Source organism: Acinonyx jubatus, chromosome C1, assembly GCF_027475565.1.
Source record: "Acinonyx jubatus isolate Ajub_Pintada_27869175 chromosome C1, VMU_Ajub_asm_v1.0, whole genome shotgun sequence".
Classification (NCBI taxonomy): domain Eukaryota; kingdom Metazoa; phylum Chordata; class Mammalia; order Carnivora; family Felidae; genus Acinonyx; species Acinonyx jubatus.
Window position 1 is genome coordinate 76,544,386 of NC_069381.1, and position 19,607 is coordinate 76,563,992.

The following is a 19,607-nucleotide window of genomic DNA, read 5'->3' on the forward strand; positions in this document are numbered from 1 at the left end:
GCCCATGAATTCTAGGTTAAGTACCCATTAAGCCAGGTTAAGGAGTCCACTGTAGAAGAGTAGGAACATTCTAAAGGCAGAAACAGAAACAAAATGACTCCATGTAATTAAACTAGAGATTATACCTGTGGTTTTAACATGTCATCCTCTCAGAGAACGAACTTACTAGATGACAATTCAGAAATAAAACACTTGTACATGCAGTTTCTGGGGATTCGGTGACCTCTTAAAACCATACTTTGACCACAAAGTAGTCCATAAAGCCTTGTCCAAGAGTTTCTGCTCTAACCATGTTTGTCTCAACAGTGCTGCATTTCAGTCTTCCTCACGGTGTGAGAAAATGCAAGTAAGTCTAATCTGTCACATCCCATATGTAGACATTGTCCCTTATACATTGCTGATCTCCCCTAAATGAATAAAAGCTCACTGGTTCTGAGCTAAGAGAACGCTGATCTGTTCTATGGCATCTATTTATACTAGGTCTACTGAAGTTATCTGTGCACTTTAACTACCAGATGTAATTAATGTATTTCTCCTATTTTATAAAGAAATGCAAAGTAAATCTTTTCTGAGTACTTTCCTGGGGAATCTGAATACAATTTTGACCAAAATCAAGGCCAACTCCAAGGAGCATAAAGCCCCCAAGTGGAAAGACAAACTTCGTATCTCTCACTTAGGAAAACTGTCCTTGTCCACGTTATGACCAGAAAACAATGACAACTTTGTTTTCCAAAAATTATCTTCTTTTTTTTTTAAGTTTATTTATTTCTTTTGAGAGAGACAGAGACAGTGTGAGTGGGGGAGGGGCAGAGAGAGGGAGAGAGGATCCCAAGCAGGCTCTGAGCTGCCAGTGCAGAGTCTGACATGAGGCTCGAACTCACAAAACTGTGAGATCATGACCTAAGCTGAAACCAGGAGTTGGACACTTAACCGACTGAGCTACACAGGTACCCCCCAAAATGATCTCTTATAAGCAAAAACTATATATTGTCTCAAACTTTGTAAATCACTTCATGGAAATGAATTATGTACTTACAGGAAAGAAAAAAATCTCTACTCTCTTTATGGAAAGATGCCATATGAAAATTGTTTTGAATTTCTAAGGGTTCACAGCAGAGATGCAAGGTAGTTCTATCACAGTGACTTCAAAATTTTCCTATTAGACACCCTCCCCCCCCACTCATGGGGTTTTTAAAACAAACATAAGGAAAGCCAGCAAAACAACTGATATGAGAGTCTAACAGCTGTCCGATTTTGCTACAGTGTCAGTGAGGTTCCTTTTCAACATTTCTGATTCTTGTAACAGTCCCTATGGACCTATGAAACAATGAAGTCATCCAAACCACTACCAGAGAGACTCCTGTTCTCTAAAAACAGACCAAATGCTCTGAAATGAAAGATCCAATAATCAGTTTACAAGTAGATAGATAAGAAAAGAACTCTAGCAGTGTGTCTATAACCAAGACCCATAAAATCACACCTTGGTCTGTATATAGCCATCATCTATCCCCTCTTCAGAGGTAAGGAGACATCCACTTAGCAACACTGTTGGTAGTAACTGAAAACATCCTGAATCTGGGTCTCATAGCACCCATAATTTACACAGACGTACAATGAGACACAAATCTATTTCAGGATGCTGAGGTACCACAGCTGAACTCAAATTTCACTTCTATTTGGGCAATAGGACTTTTAGGAGCTCAAATCTGACCCTGGATGCATCCAAAATGTGCAACCAATTGCTGTGAATGGGAAATAGTAGTTAGTTGCTGCTGCGGTGTTTGAAAATATGTTCTGGTCTAAGGATCCCCTACAGCTGACATTTTATTTGCCGTCGCTTATCTTCTGCCATTTGGGAATTGGTATAAAAAGATTCCCTTAAGGAAGGGAAACAAAAATAATATAAAAACAGGGAGGGGGACAAAACAGAAGAGACTCATAAATATGGAGAACAAACTAAGGGTTACTGGAGGGGTTGTGGGAGGGGGAATGGGCTAATTGGGTAAGGGCACTAAGGAACCTACCCCTGAAATCAATGTTGCACTATATGCTAACTAATTTGGATGTAAATTTAAAAAAATAAAAAATAAAACAAGTTAAAAAAAAGATTCCCTTAAAATATTCTTGGAGGGGTGGATTTGGACCTTTAAACATTTTTCCTTATTATATTATTTTCACATTTCTCTGAATTTCTAGAAAAACATTAATCAGTTGGTGCTGAATTCAAAGAATCTTGACCCCTTTCGTGTCTCTACCCTCACCCAGGAAGTCAACTGGCCATTCTCTCAGCACTAGGGTCAGAGATTTCACATTGCTATGGCAAATGATAGCGAGCTCTTTTTCCCAATGGTTTTGTCTTAAAACCATTTAACATGATGAGAGGGATACAGCAACTCAATTCCAAAACTAATTCCTCCCCCTAAAAACAAGGACAGGATTCAGGATTCTCTGGGAGCTTCTGAAAATAATCTATTATGACCACAAAACAGGGGGAAAAAAAAACTAAAATAAAAGTCTGAAATCTGATGCAGAAATAAGCCTGCCCTCTCTGCTCTATATTTTGAATGCCCTGGAAAAATACTCGGAACTAAATTTGGGTTGGGGGTTGAGGGACAAGAGCTGATATAAACAGAAGAATATTTCTGAAACTACAGGTCATGGCCCTCTAAAGGGGTCCTGGGAGAGTTGCAAGGGGATTCCAGAGACCCTGGCCCTTCCTTCCCAGAGTAGCCCGCAGCTCAGTCACTATGGGGAAGAGAGGCAGGGAAAGGGGGGACCGTGGATATGGGCATGCTCTGGGATAGAAGCACTGTGGGAACCCTCAGCAGGCCACTGCTGATGGCAAGTCTAATACTGGACTGGCACTTTTCCATCATCCTTTAGTATTAAGTATCTGCCATCTGAGTATCTTACTGTATGTCATCAACCCACCATAGCCTTTTAGGATTCTGGCCTTCAGCATCTTCCTGCCAGCCCCTGGTCAGACAGGTGTGTCCAGCTCAAAATCAGTAAAATCCTTCCCTATCCGCACACAGGCTGGAGGAACAGTGCTCCCACAGACCATGCTCATGTTACTACCTCCGTGTTGCACTGCAATAACCTGTTTAGATGTTTGTCATTTACACACACACACACACACACACACACACACACACACACACACACACTGTGAAATCCTCAAGGCATTCTTCAAGGGCAGAACCTGAGTCACACTCATTTCTGCATGCTTGGGCCTAGCACAGAGCTGAACATCCAGCAAGCAGTCAACAACTTTTCTGAAAGAATAAATAAAAGTTACTCATGAAATGTGCTTCAAATAATGGTTACAGAGTCATACTGTCATGGTTTTCTGGCCAAAAGGGGTGAGGGTGAATCTAGTAAAGAGGATGTTAACTTTCACTATCAAGTTTGACTTGAACTTTAAAACACAGTTGAGAAAAGCAGATTCCAACTCATGCTACCAAAACGAATGGCCGTGGCTGCTGGGAATATATGTTGGGGGGAACTCCAAGGTCACGCCCAGGCTTTGTGACCCTGATCATCATCCTCTGCTGTGTGTACAGCACAAGGCAGAGCAGCACTTATGCCATGTCTGGGGACCACACTAGGCAAACAAACAAGCAAACAACACACAGAAATTATTTTGTTATCTTTAACAGTTATGAATATACAAATAGATAAAATGTGAAAAAGCCTTTGGAGCAGGTTTTCCTTCTCAGGGATAAATAACAAAGATAAGAAACTTTGACCAAACGTTCTACCCTCTCTTAGAGCACAGAATTTTAAACACTTTTCATTTAGGCAAAGAAGTGTGCGAGAATCATCAGAAAGTACAATTCTAGACAAACTGAAGGAACTCAATATTTGCACATCGATTAATGTGAAAAAAAGCCTGCTTTTATTTTTTATATTCCTTGTCACACTTAATAAACAGACCCATCCCAAACACTACTATTGTTTTTAACACTACTATTATAACCAAAGTGCCATATGACATGTACTACACAAATGTATTTCCTTTCAACTTCTACTTTTTATAATGGGCTTGGAACTGTTTTTGCTACTTAACTGTTTAATAAACCAGTATTTTGACATGATATGTCTATAATAATAAGATGTCAGAATGGCCAGCTTGTCAATACTGTGGTGAACTGAACTACATAATAAAGAGAATCACTGAGGTGACCAAGGGGAGCTAATTTAAAAAGTAGGCATAGCAAGAAGCCAATTCTCACATGATCTGAGTGCTGAATTAATCATTTCCACCTGCCAACTGCAGTCATAGATCTCAGTCATAGATGCTTAATCACCATCTTAAAGTTAGTGAATTTGTAATAGCAAAAAACACAAAATGCACTGGTGTTCAGGCAGTGATTTAAGATGCGTTAAGCTTTATAAAAGGAGAACACCTGGATTCCCCCAGACCAGTACATTAACCTGAAGCTGGTAAAGAACTGTGAATGGGCATACAATGTCACCTTTTCAGCACAAAAGAGAAATCTGGAGAGGAGTAATTACTGAGGCATGGGCTTCAAACACTGCATTTGTGTTTCTGTTGTTAATATGAATAACAGCGAGAATAGGGACAGCCATCATCATTGTTTTCCAAGGAAAGACACAGGCAGGTCCACAAGCCTTCTACTGGGTAAAGATTTGCCATCAGAAGAGATTCTGTCTAATTATCTAATTATTTCCATTTTAAAGGTGAAGAAGCTGGTGCTGAGAGGTAAAAAATTTTTCTAAAGTCATATGGCCAGAGAGTGGCAACACTAGGGGTAGAGTGAATATGTCCCATTGTCCTTCACTTTTTTTCTCCCTACTTTCCCACTGTACCTTAACCTTCAGTGTTGGCCTTGAGGCCAAGAAGAGGACAGCAGCCTACTCTACAGGAGTAAGAGGCAGGAATGATTTTGCTCCTGGAAAAGAAAAGATCAGGAAGAAAGGAAGGGCAATGAGTTGTGAGCAAGATGATGGGAAGCTAAGCACAAGCTGGGAGGTAAGTGAAACTCCACAGGGATGGGTCAACAAGCATTTTTATGAACTGTGATGTCTACACTGCCAGCTAAAGTTGTGAGTTGCTTTGATGTAAATCCTCCTCTATCTCCTCTACAAAAGCTTTAGTAATGCTCACTGTAATTCTCATGAACAAATGCACTGTGGAACTCAAAATGGTGTTAGCTGCATTTCACATCTGAGCGAATCAGCTGTATCCCAGACCACATGTAGAATTGCAAAACCAGGAAGTGGACAGGGCCATGAGAACGTCAAAGCTCTGACAGTCTGCAAAAATATACCCTCTGTATTTCTACAAGTCACTGAATTAGCAGAGGTGCGACTCAATCATTCCTTGAACTCCAGGGGCTCCTGGTTGATATGTGGATTAGACCAAATTACTCTCTAAGGAAACTAAATTCTGGTCAGGGTAGAAAAGCCTTGGGAATTCTGTAAAGTCTGGTTTCCTTTGAAAACTCTAACAAAAACAACTCCTGAAGTTCACAGTACCGGCCCCCTAAGGATATTCTGGTCTCATCCAGCCAGGTTATGATTTTAAGTGGAAATGTTTTTCAAGGAACTTTACTTTCAACGTTACATGGTCTATCTTGAGAAAGAGAGAAATAACCCAGAAGCCAAAGTGGGGAGAACATATTATCGTTATGTGTTTTGGGAGCATTTTTCCTGAAAACAACAACAACAACAACAACATTATTTTCTTTGATTGAATGTTCCACTATCTTTCAGAGGCACGGAATTTTAAATGCTTTTAATTCAGGCAATGAACTCTGTCAGAAAAGCCTAATTGACAATAGAACAAATTCAGTTTGCAGTATTTACATTAGAGTCCAGTACTTTTGCCTATTTTCCTCCACACAATCAATCTTCCTTGAGTCCTGCAGTTTCAGCGTAAGACCTGTGATCACAGAAGTAAACAGAAAGTTGCCAAAATATGCATACAGAATTTGGCATGTTATAGTTAAGTGTTTGAGATGGAATAATATCTTCTAAAGCCAGTATTGAAGACAGCATTAAAAGTAGTTCAATACACTTGTTCTAACTGGAAAGGGCTAAAGCTACAATAAAGATCAGGATACCTGGTAACAAATCTATTGAAGTTTCTCTCTATCTTCAAATACTTATTAATACCCTAAAGGAAAAAGGGAAATAAAAACTAAAAGAAAAAGGAAAAGACCTAAGTCATAGAAACAATGTTTATTAATTAGATCAAGAATGGTCCTGTCAAAGGGCGCCTGGGTGGCTCAGTCAGTTGAGCATCCGACTTTGGCTCAGGTCATATTACGGTTTGTGGGTTCGAGCCCTGCATCAGGCTCTGTGCTGACAGCTTACTCACAGCCTGCAGCCTGCTTCAGATTCTGTCTCTCCTTCTCTCTCTCTCTGCGCCCCCCCCCCCATGCTCTGTCTCTCTCTGTCTCTCAAAAATAAATAAATGTTAAAAAAAGAAATTAAAAAGAAAAATAATGGTCCTGTCAACATTTATTTACAGATAAATCAACACCGAGTGCCATGGCACCAACTAGCAATGGATTTTATGTCAGAATGAAACAAGTACAAATTCTAACCCAGCGATTTTCAAGTTATAGAGTTAATACTATCCAGCCATTCATTTCCCAGTAATAAAGATACTGTAATCCTGTCAAAACCATACACATAGTCAGCAAATTTAAGGCCTGATAAACCAATTTATATTATTGGGAATTGGTGAATGTGTAGAGAAACAGAAAAAGGGATGACAGCAATTCATTTTCAATACAATAACCAAAATTGTTCCCCCTTTTGACATCGAGAAATATGGAGTTCTGCCTTCACATATGAAAATACTAACAGTGTCTTAACTTTTTATATATAATCTCATTTCTTATGAGATTTATGGGAATGAGGGAAAAAAGGTTCTAATCTCTGAACTTTACTCAGCGTATTAAACATGTAAGCTTTACATGTTTATAAGTACAGCAACAGCACCTGTATTTAAAGAGAATTTCAAAGTATTACAAAGGCTTAGTTTCTCATTTAAATGCAGAAGGTACAAGTTACTTTTTCATAATATACCTCTGAAGAAATTTTCCAATTCTGACCAAAGTCTGGAAGGTCCTAAAAGATACCAAGATCAAACAACTTAAGCTCTGTTTCATAATTCAGTCAAGTCCCAAACGCCTATTAAGTCAACAGCTGCTAGCGTTCTAATTCTCATTTTCAGCAAAACTACCATAGTCTACCATTCTGTTTCTGACTCATTCTCTAATGAGCAGTAAGTAGAGCCAAAATGGGAAAAGTAGAAGCATGGGGTGGGGGGGAGGGGGTGCATTACAAAATATTCAGACCTGGATTATAAATTTAAATATTACAAAACTACTAGGATTTTGTAAGAATAATTAAGATTCCTTGCCATTCATGATGCTTGGGCAGAAATAAGAAACTTGATTCATCATAACAACAAATCTCTCTATAAAAGTGTGATTAAAATTTTTTAAATTATACCTGACACACAATGTTACATTAGTGTACAACACAGTGACTCAACAACTCTATAGTTACGCTATGCTCATCGCAAGAGTACCTACCATCTGTCATCAGACAATGCTGTATCAATACCGTTGACTGTGTTCCCTATATTGTACATTTCATCTCCATGACTTATTCATCCCATAACTGGAAGCCTGTATCTCCCACTCCTTTTCACCCATTTTGCCAAACCCCCACCCTCTCCCTGTTCTGCCAGCAACCTCCAGTTTGTTCTCTGTATTTATAGGTCTGATTGTGCTTTTTGTTTATTTATTCATCTATTTTGTTTTTTAGACTCCACATATGAGTGAAATCATATGGCAGTTGTCTCCCTCAATGTGACTTGATACCCTCTAGACCCATCCATGTTGTTGAAATGTCAAGATCACATCTTTTTTTTTATGGCTCAAGACGGTGTGATACACACACATACAACGGAATATTACCCAGCCATAAAAATGTGATTCAAAACAAGCAAATGTGACATATCCATACAATGGAATATTACTTAGCAAAGAAAGAATAAAGCACTGATACATACTACAACACGGATGAACTTTGACAGCATATGTGAAGTGCAAAAGCCAGACACAAAAGACCACATGCTGTATGATTATATTCATATGAAAGGTCCAGAGCAGGCAAATCCCGAGACAGAAAGCAGATTAGTCATCACTAGGACCTAGGGATAGGGGAGAATAAAAGTGACTGCTAATTGATCTGGTATTTCTTTTTGGAGTGAAGAAAATGTTCTGGAATGAGACAGTGGTGATGGTTGCACTGTATTGTAAATGTACAAATGCCACTGAACTATACACTCCAAAAGGGTTAACATGGTAGCCCTTGGCTAACATTTTACTCTGTTTTCACCACACACCAAAAAAATGTGGTTTGAACTTACACATGGGATGAACCAGACTAACTCTTCAGTTTCAAACCTCACCTGGAAAGACTGTCACGTGATACAAGGAACTCAGTTTATCTCAGAAGAGCTGAAAGGTCCCACCAATCCTCAGGATTTCCTTCATCTAAGACAGTCAAAGCTAAGTCACACACTAAGCTATCTTCAGATGGGAACGTGTTTCCTATGCATTTTTTTTTCATTTATTCAAACAGCATTAGTTAGGCACCCTATGATGTGCCAGGCACCATGACAATTATTTCTATTAATAGTGACAAAAGAAGATGAGTAGGACACAGCCTATCTTTCACCAATTTCCTCACAGTCCAGAGGAAAGCCAGACACACGAAAAGATGATTGTAACACAACACAAGACTGAGATATGTCCAGGCTGTGTGGGAGAGGGAAGAGGATGTCAAGGGTCAGGAGAGGCAACAAGCAGGCAGGACAAATCAAACCCAAACTTCTATGTAACAAACAGCCAAAATCTGTCAACATGATTGATCTTCTGGTTTCTCCCCTCTTCCCGATGTCCAGAACTACTTGGATGGGCTACATGACCACTTGTCAGAGATATTTTAGAAACAAAATTCACAAGCTAAGTATAAGCCTGACTGGATGAGCACTAAGACCCCTTCCGACCCTAGAGTCTAGGAATTCTGTGATTTAATTATTGAATACTTTGTTTGAGACTTTCAGAATCGCTTTATCCACTTCCTATTTCATTTCTTCCCTAAAGAAGTTTGCTTAAGTTTGTTTTTACAAATCCATATACACATAGGGGCACCTGCGTGGCTCAGTTGGTTGAGTGTCCCCGACTCTGGATTTCAGCTTAGGTTATGATCCCAGGGTCACAGGATCAAGACCCGTGTCCACACCCAGTCTGGAGCCTGCTTAAGATTCTCTCTAAAATAATTTTTAAAATTTAAATAAATAAATAAACAAACAAATAAATAAATAAAATCCATATATTTAATAAGCAATACTGTAAAGTCCTCAAGAGTATTTCTCAATAGTAATTATTTCAAAAAAAAATGATACTAGGATAGAGCAAATCTGTCAGGGAAATGAGGAGAGTTATAAAGAGTTCAGAATCCTACTGTGGTAGGTTCCGATCACATCTGTTTTGGTGTATATATGTGAGTGTGTGGAAGCGTATTGTCTCCTGCTTAAGGGCCCAGACTCTAAAATTAGAAGTAGCTCTGAAAAAGCCATTATTCTTCAAAATTTATTAAATTAAATCCCCCTAACCTTAAAAGAAATCAGTGCAATCACACAAAACTGTTGAAGTTAGATAATTTATACTTATTACAAAGTATGGTTAACTCAATGTGATAGAAAATTTTATTATTCTCTCAAAGAAAGATGATGAAACTAAAAATTTTCAGACCATTACAGTTGGATAATATTCTAAAATATCCTTGTTTTTAGAATAGAGAAATCTGGGGCGCCTGGGTGGCTCAGTCAGTTGAGTGTCTGACTTCGGCTCAGGTCATGATCTCACGGTTTGTGGGTTCAAGCCCCGCATTGGGCTCTGTACTGACAGCTCAGAGTCTGGAGCTTACTTTGCATTCTGCGTCTCCCTCTCTCTCTACCCCTCCCCCACTCATGCTCTGTCTCTGTCTCTCTCTGTCAAAAATAAGTAACATTAAAAATTTTTTTTAAAAAAGAGAGAAACCTGATAAAGTCAAAGTCATCATCAGATACCACCTCCTTAAGCAAACAAACTTTTTAACCTGGGCTAACAAGTAGCAAAACTATATAATTTGTGTTTCTTCTCCTATTAATTTTCCACTCACCATGGGGGGTTCCCAATAAGCACTGAGAAAAAAAATGTGGGTGATGTGCCAAGTAGATGCCGTCCCTCTTAGGACAGTTAATGACCAGATATTTCATGGGGAAGGGGGAATCTTATATCAGCCTCAAGCTACTCTAAGAACATCTTAGTGTCTGAAAGACTGCCTTTTGATTATTTATGGCTTACTATGGAACCCAAAAAGTGAAATACGACTAATCAGCACAGGATGGACACTTGCATCAAACTCCCTGTGTTGAACCCCAGCTCCATTCCTTACCTGTCTGACCTTGTTTATATAAAAACCAGGATAACAGTACCAGCCTTTTACAGTTATTATGAGAAAGAAATGAGTTAAAATTTAAATGAATTAAAGCACTAATATGCTTGCCCATAGTTAAGAATTTATGTACTACAGAAAGGCCTTCACCAGATTTTAGGAACGTTGCACAGTCATCACCTGAGGCATCATGGAAAGTTTCTCCTATAACAATGGATTACCTCAGCCTTCTCAAACCCTTTCCCTTGTGGAGTGCTCTCCATTCACTACTCTGGAACCCACTCCTACCAGAGCTCTTTATATAAAGTAGACGTACTGCTCTACTGTGGTTTGGAAATTCTCAAGGACAAGCTGTATGCAAACACAGCAAATAAGACCTCTAAGTTCTGTTTAGAAAGAGGTAACGGTATGTATTAACATAATTTAATTATAGTTCTGGGCGCCAGGGTGGCTTAGTTGGTTAAGTATCTGACTCTTGATTTCAGCTCAGGTCATGATCTGAAGGTTCGGGAGTTCAAGCCCCCCATTGGGCTCTGCACTGACAGTGCAGAGCCTGCTTGAGATTCTCTGTCTTCCTCTCTCTCTGCCCCTCTCCTGTTCACAATCTCTCTCTCTTGCTCGCTCGTTTTCAAAAATAAAATAAATAAAAACATTTAAAAAATAAAATCTCCTTTCCATTTCCAATTAAAAAAAAATTACAGTTTCATTTTCATACGGGATCAAGTTTATTTACCTCACAGAAAAAAATGGCATGTGCTTTAAGAAGTTTTCTTGTTATCAGTGCCCTCAGAAGAAGGAAGCTCTTCCCAGTGAATGCTCCTGACCTCCGTCCAAACGATCTTTCTCTTACAGCACAGAGCACCTGCTGCCTTGTTTTACATCAACTTTGTATATATCAACCATCTAAGAGGAGGGTTTGGGACTTGTCTTTTTATTACCTCAGGGTCTAGTCTAATACCTGGCATTTAGTAGGTCCTACATAAGTATTTAATGATGAATGAATGAATGAATGAATGAATAATCAATAAACACACTTTAAGGCATTATTTAATCTCTTCCAAGATCTATGTTTTCTTCCAAGTTGGCCAGTGTCCCCTGGAACTCGATCCTTTGGGTCACTCTGCTTTCCTTTCTAAATTACAGGCAGTTTGACCTAGTGTTAATAGCAGTGACTCAGAGCCATTTGGAATCTCAGTTCTCCACTTACCAGCCTTGGGACCTTGAACATGTTAAGACGCCATGGGCATCAGTTTCATTGACTATACCGTGGGGATAATACCTGTGCCTATTCCATCAGATGTCAAAGGATTAAACACGCCATATGTGGAAAGCACTTAAAACAGTGAATGGCACACAGTAAGCGCTCTTCTAAATGTAGCTACTATTACTTCTACCCTCTAAAATCATGGCTATTTTTTTCCATTCCCTTGGTTCCTATGGAAAGAAGGTCTTGTCTATATTGTCCTCCACTGAGACGAAAGGTCAAAATAGCTTTCCTCACAGTCCTGTAAACACCAAACTGCTGGCATCCTTGGACTGAGCCCAAACCCTCTTCCTAAACCAACTTCTCCTCTCCAAGCACACACAAGCCCCATTAAGCTTTTCCTTTGCCACCACTCTTTCTTCCCCACCTGGCAACTCTATAATGTCATCAACCATCCTCCCTAAGTTCTTACTCATATCATTATCATGACCAACATCTCCACGGCTTACTAAACTCTGGCTTCAGCCAGCCTTGGAGATACTTCAAAGTTCCCTATGATTTGCAAGAAGGATAAGGGAGTTGCTTGTTTGGAAATAATACAACATGTCCTGAATGAGATGCCCTATTTCCACGTATTTGTTTATTGACCACTCTCCGGCCTGCAACAAGCTCAGTGAAGACCTCTACCAGATACGATACCAAAAGGTTGAGACAGCTGCAAAGGTTTCTGTTTCCCTGGAGATGGAGTTTCATGGAAGGCTAAGAATCACCACAGCAACCAGACTACAAAAACAGTCCGTGGGCTTCAGCCCCATAACTCTGGTAAAGCAATTTGTACTCCGTGAAAAGGCTGGGGCACAGAAGTTGAAAAATGATCAAAGTAAACACTGCTCTTCAAGCACCATTTTGTTGTGCTGATTTCAAGGCATCAAGTCACAGCATCAAAGTTCTGTTATGAAAGATGCACATCAAGTGCCAGGGATTTGCTGGGCTGAACTAACTGCTCTGGTGCGAAGGTCTAGAGATAAATTCATAGCACATTTTCCAAAACAACCATTTCAAATTTGCTCTGAGAGCAGACCAGGGTAAAAATGTATACCATTATATCAAGTTACCCTGCCCATGCTAGAACAGCTGTTGATCCCAACCCTGGATTTAAAAGACAGAGAAAGAGGGAGCGGGGTGGAGGGGCGTGGGGGGGAGAAGGAGGGGGAGAGGTTTTTCTGATAAAAACCTTAGACTTCATGCCATATTGACCTTACATGGACTAATTCCTTCCTATAAATTTAAGAAAAAAATAATCTAAACCTCATTTAACACTAAAGAAAACAACCTGTTCTAGGGTCTCTAATTTAATAATCTATGCTACAGTTTGGTGTTTGTTTGTTTGTTTTTAATGTTTGGGGTACCTTGATGGCTCAGTTGTTTAAGTGTCTGACTCTTGATTTCAGCTAGGGTCATGATCTCAGTTTGTGGGTTCAAGCCCCACATTGGGCTCTGTGCTGGTAGTTGGGAGCCTGCTTGGGATTCTCTCTTTCTCTCTCTGCCCCTCCTCTGCTTGCACTTTCTCTATCACATGTACACGTGGGAGAGGGGCACAGAGAGGGAAAGAGACAATCCCAAGCAGGCTCCCCACTGTCAGCATAGAGCCCAACACGGGGCTCGATATCACAGTTCTGTGAGATCATGACCTGAGCTGAAAAAGCAAGAGTTGGATGCTCAACTGACTGAGCCACCGAGGCACCCCTATGCTATAGTTTAAAAAGCAAATAAGGAACTATAATTTATTACTTCTTTACTATATACAAGCAGCAACTATAAAGTATAGCAACTCAGAAACAAATTTCTTCAGGAATTTACAAAAGCCTTTAAGTTTTATTAAGATTATTGCAGTTAATTATTAACTATGTTACTATAGCTTGAATACACAGAACATTTTATTGTATTGTACTGTAATGTATTATTTTAAGGAGCTCAAAGTGGTACACCTGAGTAGCCTGACAACAACCTCAAAAGGTAAGAAAATATATCATTTCCGTTAGCCAGAATTCATAGAAAATATCTTCAGAACTCAATTATACTGGCAGTACACAATACATTCATAAACAAAAATTGGTAGGGAGAGATCCGTAACTCAAATTACCTCGAACAGAACATTAAGAAATTTGATCAGAACAATGTGATATGTGCACACACTTACCACGTTCCTCTCCTCTAGATGCATTCCATGTATAGTGCTACTTCCTGAACCTATTGTGGAGAGGGGGTCCCCTTGCACAGTTTCTGGGGTTTCAAACAAGATGCTCACTCAATCAGCAGGGAGTCAGCTATCCACAGGCCCCACTGGCCCAGCAGTTTGTATTACATAAGGAAGTAATTAGTAATATCTAACACAAATTGCTTCACAGGTAGGAATGAATGGCTCCACTTAAAGGCTTGCTGTGTCTTTTCTGGCTTCTCCTTGTTTCATCTCCAGGTTAATAGCTGTGAAGTTACTAAGCTAACAGGGAGAAAACGTTCTTAATTCATATGCTTTGTGCAGCCATTTTTTCATTCGGCAGATACTAAATGGCTAGCTAGTATGTGTAAGGCACTTGGCAAATCAATCTTTCCCAAAGCATGGTGACAACTAAGAAATGTTAAGAAATAAGATATTTTTGGGGGCGCCTGGGTGGCTCAGTCAGTTGGGCGTCCGACTTTGGCTCAGGACATGATCTCACATTCCGTGGGTTTGAGCCCCACATCAGGATCTGTGCTTAGAGCTCAGAGCCTGGAGCCTACTTCAGATTCCGTCTCCCTCTCTCTCTGCCTCTCCCCTGCTCGCACTCTGTCTCTGTCTCTGTCTCTCTCTCTCAAAGATAAACATTAAAACAAATTAAAAAAAAAAAGAAAGAAGAAATTTTTATATATAGTTTATGTCTTCATTTTCATGGGTATTAAAAACATAATTTCACGTTGAGGATGTTAGGGTAAAGCCAGTTTTTTTTTTTTTTTAATTTAAAGAGAAATACTGGTAGTACATAATACAGGTAGTATATGAACTCAGCAAAAACTGTGAAGACAGAACACATAAATGTATTTTTGGGAAATGCCACTCTGTAAGGACTTCAAATGCAAAGTAGGTACAAAATTTGTTCTCAAGAAATTCACAGTTTAAAGGATGAAAAAGATAATATACAGATGTAAATATGGGAGGAGAAAGGGGGTCACTTCACTGGGTCCTGAGGGTAAACAGGGCAGAACAGGAAGAATTAAGAGGACACGGGCAGGGAGAGCCTCAAGAGAAATATCAAAGCAGGAGAGGGAACATGGAAAGGTGTGGGGAACACTTAATTCACATGAAGCTGAGGAAATGTAGAAAAGAATATAGAGAAATAAAATTGGAAAGGTAGACTGCAGCCAGATATCAATGGGCCATGAAAGCCAAGCTTAACTAATCAGTGAAGGCAAAGAAAGAATACCATGTAATATAATTCACTGACCTGTGACCATGGCTTGCCTCCTGAAAAATAAAGGGTACATCTATTTCTAGCATATCAGGTATCACTTAATGACATTAATGCATTAATTTATTAAATCCACTTCAATTGCTTCACTTATTTGCCCAAAAGAATATATATTGGTAATTGAGCTAAAAAAAAAAAATCCCATTTTGGATCCTGTTCCAAATTTTATATGGTGTCATTACTGAATTACCAAGGAGTATCTCACAAGGTAAGGAAATTAAACTTTACTCCTCAAATCCAAGTCTCTCGGACCTAAGGAATTCATTCCCTGGGCTTGTTCCCAGCTCACAAGCCTTCAAGAAACACTTGATGAGTTTGGGGTATATCTTAACCGAAAAACAATCAAAGAATCAGAAACTACTCTGAGGTACTTGCCTTCAACACTTTTTTTTTTTTTCTGTTTTTATTTTTATTTGCATGTATTTTATGCAGAATTTACTCCCGGGCCATAAGTTTTTGTTTCTTCAGTTTCTTCTGGATATCTTTTTCTTCTGTGCAACCTCCTCTTCTGGTTTAGGAACAATCTGCTCTTTTTCAGTAAGGATCATCTCAATGTGGCAGGGAGAGCTCACGTATGGGTTAATCTGACCTTGAGCCCTGTAGGTTCTACGCCGCATTTTGGGGGCTTTGTTCACCTGGATGTGCTCAATGACCAGAGAATCTACATCTAAACCCTTAAGTTCAGCATTACTCTCTGCATTTTTAAGCATGTGCAGTAAAAATTCAGCAGTTCTTTTTGGGCCACCGACCCTGTGTCCTGCCCCACTGTTTGGCCTGGGCACACCTACCAACTCCACCATTGTAGCATCAGAACGGCACACATTGCTTCTGCGAAGTGACATTTTCAGATACTTGGTGGCTTTTCGGATATGCATACCCTTGATGGCCTAGGCAGTTTCCTATGTGTTCTTAAAGTGAACACAAAGATTTGAACCTCTTGCTTTGCATGATTTTGTCGGGTTTTCCGGGTCAAGTGAATAGCGAACCAGTTTCAGAGATCACCTCAGGCCGCTTATGGGAAGAGGAAGAGCAGTGGAATTCACGTGCACTCCGCCTTCAACACTTTTTACAAGGAACAACTCATGGGGCTTGGTAACTCTGGTCCCAGTTATATGCAAAAATCTTTATCTCCGATCCTTTGTTCTCTCCTGTAGAAGAAGTACGTCCAACAGTCCTTTATCTCTGCCTCTACTTTACCATCCCTAAAGGAAAACAGCTCTGACATTCTTCATCCTAGGAATGTCTTCTTGAGACGCCCTCCTAAGTCTTCACAAGACCTAACAAGTTTCCAGTACAAACCTGAAACAGTTTGGGGTCATAATCTCTCCCACTTTTTGAAAAATCAAGTAAACTGTTGGTAAGCAATTCTGGAATGAAAACAGGATTGTCTGATTTACAGAAAATGATTTGTCTGCCGCCAGGGAGAAGCAGTTAATTATCCTTGGCTGAGAAATGGAGAAAAGGAACTTTCACTACTACACGACCACTAACAGTGATGCTTCCCAATCTTGTATTCCTTCCAGTGTGAGACTCTGGACATAGCATTCACTTGGGGGTAAAGAAAAGTTCTGCCGAAGAATCTTGAAGAATCTTACTTCGGGATTCAGTTTCCCCATGAATGAAGAGGCTAGAACAAAGCCTAGTTATGTGACCAACTGACAGTAACAGTCTTTATGTCAGATCCCTAGGAAGAGATGTAGCTGACAAGAAAAAATGGCCTGATGTGACTGAACCATCCGTTCAGAAATGCCAGGTCACACTAAATGGCTTGTGTACTCAATGAAAAGACTGACAGAAGTTTAGGTTAATCTGCCAAAGTAAATACAAAAAAACAAAACAGAAGGTTTTTCCTCTTTCAAAAACTGAAAATATTCCAAAATGAATTTATTGAACTTTTCAGACCAGTGTGAACATGTCTTAGAGAATTTCTTTCCTACCCCACACATTTTTTTTTTTTTAATTTTTACTTTAACTTCGGGTCAGTGTATGCCCTGTAGTCCTTTAGGCTTGGCAGAAAGAAAACAAATCATGAAATACTCAAAGTTAATCCTAAGGGCAAATAAAGATTTATAGTGGTCTTTCAAAATAGGTAGTGTTGACAAGATAATGAGACAAGTTAATTTATTTGATTTTGCTAATTTCTTCTAGACATACTTTTCAATGAGAGAGCTTCATGATTTAGACCGAATTGCAGGAAGACTGGCAGATTTTTCTAGTTACTATTGAAATACAGAACTTCTGATAAATAAAAAAAAATATATGATTTTAGAAGAGTCAATGCAAACAACATGATTACACCGTCAGGTTCTAAAAACATAATTTTGTTGGGATAATCCTCCTTAATAAAGACAATGGCTGCTCTTAGTTAACCATAAATCCTTAGGCTGGGAACAAGTCTCAGTCATACAACTGACTCATTTGATGACTGGGAATTCTTTTAGGTCAACGGGCAATGTGCTAAATGGTCACTGTTAGGCACACTGGCCAGCTCTGGATCCAAGGTGCAAAGTTATGAAGTTCTCTCATTTTTATTCCACTTGTTTTACTTCTTCCTGCCATTTTCCCCCCAAATACTTTACTGTCTGTTCCAGAAGCAAAAGAATAGGGAAAAGGGTGAAATTACAACCACTGGACTTGGTTACTGCAAACAGATCTGATAAAATTCTGAAAGAAGCCAGAGGAAAAAACACAAAATCAAATTTGTGTATAATAAAGCCACTGATTTTTAGTGATAGAAGAGACGTTAGAGATATTCTACTTCAAATATTTGTTGTAGATAAGGAAACTGAAACCTGAAGAGGTAATGGTATGCCCAAGTTGCATGCTGGTTATGGCATCATGGAGACTAGAACTCAAATAACCATTCCAATAATCTAGCTTCTACTTATCTTACTAATGGAACTATCTACGTCTTTCTTTATAGAACCAACTCTCTACTATTGGAAAAGAAGGGCTTCCCCAAGTCTTCTGAATTTAGAGCCAGCCTTTAACTAGTGGATAAGAACAGAGAAACATAAGAAACGCCAAGAAATAACTTTGCCCCCTGCAAAGCACCACATGATCTGTCCCTTAACTAACTCATCCCATCTCCTATTGCTTTCCTCCTTGCTCACTCTACTCCAGCCACCCCAGCCTTCTTACTTACCTCCAACAAGCTGCTTCCAAGCTTAGGGCTTTGACATCAGCAGGTCCTTCATCTGGCCTATTCTTCCCTTGGACCTGTGCATGACTCCTTTTCATCATTCAAGTCTCTGTTCAAGTGCACCTCCTCAAAGAAGCCTTTCCTAACCACCCTAACAACCACCCCTTCCTGTCTCCTAAATGGGTACCCTATGTTCAAAACAACATAAGCACTATGAAGGCTGAAATTCTGCCTTACTTACCACTGTATCTCTAGTCCCAGAACAATGCCTGCACCTGGTAAACACTCATACATTTTTAGAACGAATAAATGAATCAATGTATGAAAGACAAAGGAAAAATGAACCAACATATGGGGTAGATTCCACAACATGATGCTGAGAAATCTCTCCATTTATGTTTTTATATAAAATTGAAAGGGAAAGAAGGCAGGTGTATATATAGAAAATTACCAGAAAGCCCACTGGCTTCTATCTAAAGCATACCTGCTAGGTATTTCTGATAAAAGGTCATTGCCAATAAAACAAAAATAACTCTCGGCCTACTTAAGATATGCAAGAATCCAAGATCAAGTCATAATATATTTCAAAGTTCACCTGATTCTGCCAGCAGGAGCCCTGGAGTGCTGAATTTTTGGGCATGTGAATGATATATTTTTATTGAAACATTTTCCAAGATTCCTTTCCAAATTCAACTCCATGGTCTTTTTATCCCTAAAGGGCAAAACACTAACCTGTTTCCAAGCTATTTGGTAATATTTTGGCACAGATAATCCAGTAGAGAGAGTTGTTTGTATAGAAAAGAACTATCGTTAGTAACAGGACGTCCCAACCTGCCCCTCTTTCTAAGCTCTTAACCTATAGATGACAACCCAGCTATTTACATGTAATACTTACCAGATGGCTATTTCATTGTAGTTCAAAGACCCACCTTTCCAATATGACTGAGTCAACAAACAACACCAGGAGCAATATTTAAGCTCATGGTTAAGGAGAGCAAAATGACTGAGATCATCTCAATGGGAGCAAGATCAGGGGAAGAATTCACTATCTGCTATATCTTTGCTACCTTTGGCAAATTCTCAAGATGAGGAGTGTCAGGGCCACCAATGCCTGGTACTGTGCCTGACAATAACAGGCGCTTAATAAATACTGATTCAATGATTGAATAAATGTCTAAACCTTGGGAAAACCCACCTTGCCCAAAGATACTCACTGCACATTGACCCCATCTATAGGAATTATGTGCTGCAGATACAAGCTTGG

The 19,607-nt window shown here is 39.4% G+C and overlaps 1 protein-coding gene and 1 pseudogene across 2 annotated transcripts in view; both read right to left on the reverse strand.

Annotated features, from left to right (window-relative positions):
• Window positions 1-19,607, reverse strand: part of TGFBR3 (transforming growth factor beta receptor 3) — a 204,681-nt gene that overhangs the window by 77,298 nt on the left and 107,776 nt on the right. The window lies entirely within an intron of this gene.
• Window positions 15,529-18,758, reverse strand: LOC128313927 (60S ribosomal protein L17-like; annotated as a pseudogene).